Source organism: Carlito syrichta, unplaced genomic scaffold, assembly GCF_000164805.1.
Source record: "Carlito syrichta isolate Samal-C Ts95f unplaced genomic scaffold, Tarsius_syrichta-2.0.1 Scaffold314050, whole genome shotgun sequence".
Lineage (NCBI taxonomy): Eukaryota > Metazoa > Chordata > Mammalia > Primates > Tarsiidae > Carlito > Carlito syrichta.
Genome location: NW_007258146.1, coordinates 74450 through 80189, shown reverse-complemented (window position 1 = coordinate 80189; position 5740 = coordinate 74450). Strand labels below are relative to the sequence as shown.

The window sequence follows — 5740 nt, the reverse complement described above, 5'->3', positions numbered from 1 at the left end:
ATGGCACGCTCATGGCTCACTATAGCCTCGGTCATCTGGGCTCAGGTGATCCTTCCACCTCAGCACCCCGAGTAGCTGGGACTACAGGTGCACACCACCTTGCCTGGCTAATTTTTTTTTTTTAAATAGAAATGAAGTCTCACTAAGTTGCCCAAGCCTGTCTTGAACTCCTAGGTTCGAACAATCCTCTTGCCTCCCCTCACAATTTAATTCTTTTTTAAAGGCTGTATAATATTCCATTGTATATATACACCACATTTTGTTTATCCTTTCATCCATTGATAGGGTTGCTTCCACTTTTGGCTATTTTGAATAATACTGCTATAAACATGGGCATACAAATATCTGTCTGAGTCTCTGCTTTCAATTCTTTGGGTTGTATACCTAGAATTGGAATTGCTTGATTATATGGTAATTCCGTGTTTTATTTTTTGAGAAATGGCCATACAATTTTTCTTTCTTTTTTTAGAAGGGTAAGGGTGAGACAGGATCTTGCTATTTTTCCCAGGCTGGGCTTGAATTTGTGATCCTCCTGCCCTAACCTACTGAGTAGCTAGTACTATAGGTACATGCCACCATGCCCAGTCTGTTTTTCATTTTTAGATAACTAAATGAGCATATTATTGTGAGCTCTTGGATTTTAACATGTTTTATATTCTTTAGTCTACTGTAGTCACTATTGTTTTCAGTTCTCATATTACATCATCAATGAGAGCCCCTTCAAGTTGTTTCCTGTATTCTTTTGATATAACTTTAATAGTCTTTGGTATCTTCTTTGCTTTCAGGAATGACAAAATATTTGAGGCAGAACTTGTATATTTCCTGCTCTGAGTCTGGAACCAGTCATTTCTCTAAAACATTCTGGTTCCTTTTTATTGGAAATAGCATTTAGAGATCACCATCTGGGTGCAAGAATACTCATTAGTATGTTGGTCCTGGGCCTTCTTGGTGGACAAAACTAGAAACTGTTTTTTTCCTTTTGTAATTTTGTAATTCAAATTCAAAGGATCACAGGGCTTTGTGAGGTTTTTTACATTTTTGTGTTGGCTTCTAGTTAAAACTTCTGAGGAGTATTGGATTGGCTTTGAAATTAATGTATCCTGACATATTTCTCATTTGCATTTTTCCATTAACTTAAACACAGATTCCAGTGTTATCTACAATATTATTCACCCCATGGTTGCTAATGTCAAGGGAAAAATAAGTAGGCAATTAATACCAAAAATTACTTTATTACCACTGGTTGTTATCCCAAAACAAGAAAATGCGACAGTGGGAAGACAATTTGCTGTCCTGGGAAAGAGGTAGCTTTTGGTCAGTGGGACTGGCAACAGAGCTCTATTGTTGGAAGAACCCTTGGTCCAAAGCTTTTTCAGTGTTGATGCTAATGTATCCAATTGCACTATTAGGGTTTTGTTCTTTGAAGTTATGACCCATATTAACTTGGAGAGCATTTGGGTATGTAACTAACATATTAGAGTGAATGAATACATGAGACTTTTCCCATGTGACATTCAGCTCAAAATAGCTTTTGAAGGAAGATAAAGAACTAGGTTTAGTATAGGAGCACTTGATTGGAGAGAGCAGACTCCTTTTGGGAACCCTAGGTACAGGAAGCATAATGGCACTAGACACATGCCAAGGAGTTGAGGGCACATGAAAAAGTACTTGGAAGATCTGGTAATAGCTGGGTGCGGTGGCTCAAGCCTGTAATCTCAGCACTTTGGGAGGCCAAGTCGAGAGGATTGCCTGAGCCCAGGGATTTGAGACCAGCCTGGTCAACTTGGTGAGACCTTGTCTCTACAATTAATCAAAAAATTAGCCAGGTGTGGTAGTGCGTACCTGTAGTTACAGCTTCTTGGAAGGCTGAAGCTGAAGGATCGCCTGAGCCCAGCAGGTTGAGGCTGTGGTGGCCATGAGTGTGCCATTCCACTCCAACCTGGGCAGCAGAGTGACACTCCAGCTAAAAAAAAAAAAGAGAAAAGATCTGGTGATAAGACGGGTGTGGTGGTGCACACTGTAGTTCCAGCTACTTGAACCACCTGAGCCCAGCAGGTGGAGGCTGCAGTGAGAGTGAGACTCCAACTCAAGGGAAAAAAAAAGATCTGGTGATGCATCCAAAACATTCAGCGTTTTATCTGTTAGTTGCATGAAATACAGCAGCCAACCAGAAAGACCTTGGCTGTGCGTTAGTAACTTTTAACTCTAAAAAGTACTGGCAGCTTAAATAACTTGATTATAATTAATATTATGTGATGCTACGTAACGTTAATCTTTAAGTATACATGATGTTTTATAAATAAAGGTTTTAAATTACTAAGATAATTTAAAATAAAAATGTCGCTTTATAGTATACGTATAAACCACAGGTAACAATAGTTCTTTATTTTTGATGAAATGAATACATGAAAATTTTCATACACCCAAAGAGAAAACACAGGACTGAACACATTTAAGACAGGGAATCCTTTATTCAAAACCCAACACAGAAATGGACAGCTTGGTCTGTAACAAAGCGTTCATGTTTTAAAGCATAGGTCAGTAATTGTATATGAGAGCATACACTGCTACATACAAATTGACTGATCAGACCACAACTTCTCAATGTTTAAAACAGAATAAGCTTCCCTGTAAAAGCAGCACCTTTGTGACATTTTAACTTTAGTATTCTTCTCCTTCTTCCTCTCCCTCTCCTTCAACAGAATCCACACCAACCTCCTCATAATCCTTCTCAAGGGCAGCCATGTCCTCACGGGCCTCAGAAAACTCTCCTTCCTCCATCCCCTCACCCACGTACCAGTGAACAAAGGCACGCTTGGCATACATCAGGTCAAACTTGTGGTCCAGGCGAGCCCAGGCCTCAGCAATGGCTGTGGTATTGCTCAGCATGCACACAGCTCTCTGTACCTTGGCCAGGTCTCACCAGGTACCACGGTGGGAGGCTGGTAATTAATGCCAACCTTGAAGCCAGTGGGACACAATCCACAAACTGGATGGTACGCTTGGTCTTGATGGTGGCAATGGCAGCATTGACGTCTTTGGGAACCACATCACCACGGTACAACAGGCAGCAAGCCATGTATTTACCATGGCGAGGATCACATTTCACCATCTGATTGGCTGGCTCAAAGCAAGCATTGGTAATCTCTGCTACAGAAAGTTGTTCATGGTAGGCTTTCTCAGCAGAGATCACAGGGGCGTATGTCGCCAGAGGGAAGTGGATGCGGGGATAGGGCACCAGGTTGGTCTGGAATTCTGTCAGGTCAACATTCAGGGCTCCATCAAATCTGAGGGAAGCAGTGATGGAGGACACAATCTGGCCTATCAACCTATTCAGGTTGGTATAGGTCGGGCGCTCAATATCGAGGTTTCTACGACAGATGTCATAGATGGCCTCATTGTCTACCATGAAGGCACAATCAGAGTGCTCCAGGGTGGTGTGGGTGGTGAGGATGGAGTTGTAGGGCTCAACCACAGCTGTGGAAACCTGGGGAGCTGGGTAGATGGAGAACTCCAGCTTGGACTTCTTGCCATAATCCACAGAGAGACGTTCCATCAGCAGGGAGGTGAACCCAGACCCAGTTCCCCCACCGAAGCTGTGGAAAACCAAGAAGCCCTGAAGACCTGTGCACTGGTCAGCCTGTTAGAAAAAGAGAGGAACAGAGGATTGTTGTTTGAGGTATAATCATTGTAAATATACTTTCATTTTTTATACATCTCCAAGGATTTAGATCTTATTTTGACAAATGCTTTTTTAAAAACATAAACTTTTTCTGAATTATTCAACATTTTTTAATATAAAAATTCTAATTAATACTTATAAAATGATATCAAATAATTCATGCTTAACTGAACTTAAAAAAACTTTAAGGGAATAATTCATTTTACTCTTTATTACATTTCAATTTTGTGTTTGGGAAAAAATTCCGTTATTTCAAATGTCTTTTTTAGACTCATTAATTTACTTTATTCTTGAGAAGAAACATACCAGCTTGCGAATTCGGTCCAAGACAAGGTCAATGATCTCCTTGCCAATGGTGTAGTGCCCTCGGGCGTAGTTGTTGGCAGCATCTTCCTTGCCTGTGATGAGCTGCTCAGGGTGGAAGAGCTGGCGGTAGGTGCCAGTGCGAACTTCATCTGGAAGAGGAAAACAAACCAGCCACCCATCACTAACTACCTGCACAAGCCTCTCAACCCAGGTGGGGATTGGAGGGAGTGTGTGGGAATGTGTGTGTGTGTGTGTGAAAATCAATGGAGCTGCCCGGACAGATCTCCTGTTCCTGGGACCCTGGGATCTCACTTGGGTTCCTGAGGTCAACTCACCAATGACCGTGGGTTCCAGGTCTACAAACACTGCCCTGGGCACATGCTTGCCAGCCCCCGTCTCGCTGAAGAAGGTGTTGAAGGAGTCATCGCCTCCCCCAATGGTCTTGTCACTTGGCATCTGGCCATCGGGCTGGATGCCGTGTTCCAGACAATAGAGCTCCCAGCAGGCATTGCCAATCTGGACACCAGCCTGGCCGACGTGGATGGATATGCACTCACGCTGTGAGAAGGAGAGGTGAAAAAATTATAAAATTAAGCTGTATTAGTATTTTGAATTTTCAGTACATTTCTAAAAATACTTCTAATAATATACAGGTATTCTTCAAATTTATTTGAAGTCATATCCCCAATATGATAGAAATGATTAAGGGAAAGCACTTGCTACAAGTGCTGCATATGGGTGTGGTCTGAGTAATGATGTTGCCTTGGTTCTGCGTAGCACATGGCACAAGCCCATTGTTCCCACAGCCATGCTTGAATAGAGGATTTTTTTATATTGAAAAAGTATACAAAGCATGGATTCTGTACAAGCAAGTAAATTAAATTCAATCATTAATTAATTGGAATTAATTTTGCTACTTTCTTCCCCTTCAAATAAAGATGAAGGTTTTTTTCTGAATAGGACTTGATATTACAACATGGACATCTGTACTGCAGCTGAGGCAAGAGGCCACACCCTTCTGCAGTCTAACTGCAGAACCCATCCATGCTAGGGGTTAGAAGCTAGACAAGGTCTGCCTCCTGATTGCTGCATCGCGGTGTTTGCTGTGCCTGGTGCTAGCCTGTACCGTCTGCTGCATTATTTAACAGAGCAAGCTCTATTTCCAGCAGCTGCCTACATGATCTCATTGTGCTGTTTTGCCAGTTTTCTTCCTCTCACCCAGCCTGGGACCATGTGCCTGAATTGAAATGAGTTAATAAAGATGCATTAGAACAAAAGACAACGGGATGCAGAGTATAATTCTTCTTTGTAGCAATTTCATTACTTTTTTTAAAAATGTTTTTCCAGAATCTTCTCCACTGTAAAAACTGAAAATTTATTAGTATCTTAAAAAAAAGAAAAAACAGTTCCTAAGTTAGAAACAAACATCTCTCAAGAAACTACCAAACAAAGAACAAAAACCCAGTGAAAGGAAATGAAATATTTATTTAAAACCACAAAATAGTATTTTCATTCTGAGATTCTCTACCCATCACATAATATTCACACTCTGCAATCAGTGGAGTTTTCTTCTCTGTGGTCTTTAGGGCGTCCACTTCCATTGTCTATTCACTGACATGGAGGTGGGCTGGGGAAGGGCGTTTCCCTGGGTCCTGACCATTAGGGGACCCTAGGGCACACAAAGTGGGCTTTCTATCTCGCTAACGAGACAGTCTGGCCCTCGTCCTCCCTCCTCCGCCCCCCGCCCGCTCT

The 5740-nt window shown here is 41.9% G+C and overlaps 1 pseudogene across 1 annotated transcript in view; it reads right to left on the bottom strand.

Annotated features, from left to right (window-relative positions):
• Positions 1-2370: 2370 nt before the first annotated feature.
• The window catches only part of LOC103273446, a 4404-nt pseudogene continuing 1034 nt past the window's right edge, over positions 2371-5740 (bottom strand). Inside the window, exons 2-4 of the transcript XR_002482704.1 lie at positions 4324-4546; positions 3989-4137; positions 2371-3640 (exon numbers count right to left, since the gene is read on the bottom strand). The product of XR_002482704.1 is annotated as a tubulin alpha-1A chain-like (transcript). The remainder of the gene's footprint in view (positions 3641-3988; positions 4138-4323; positions 4547-5740) is intronic.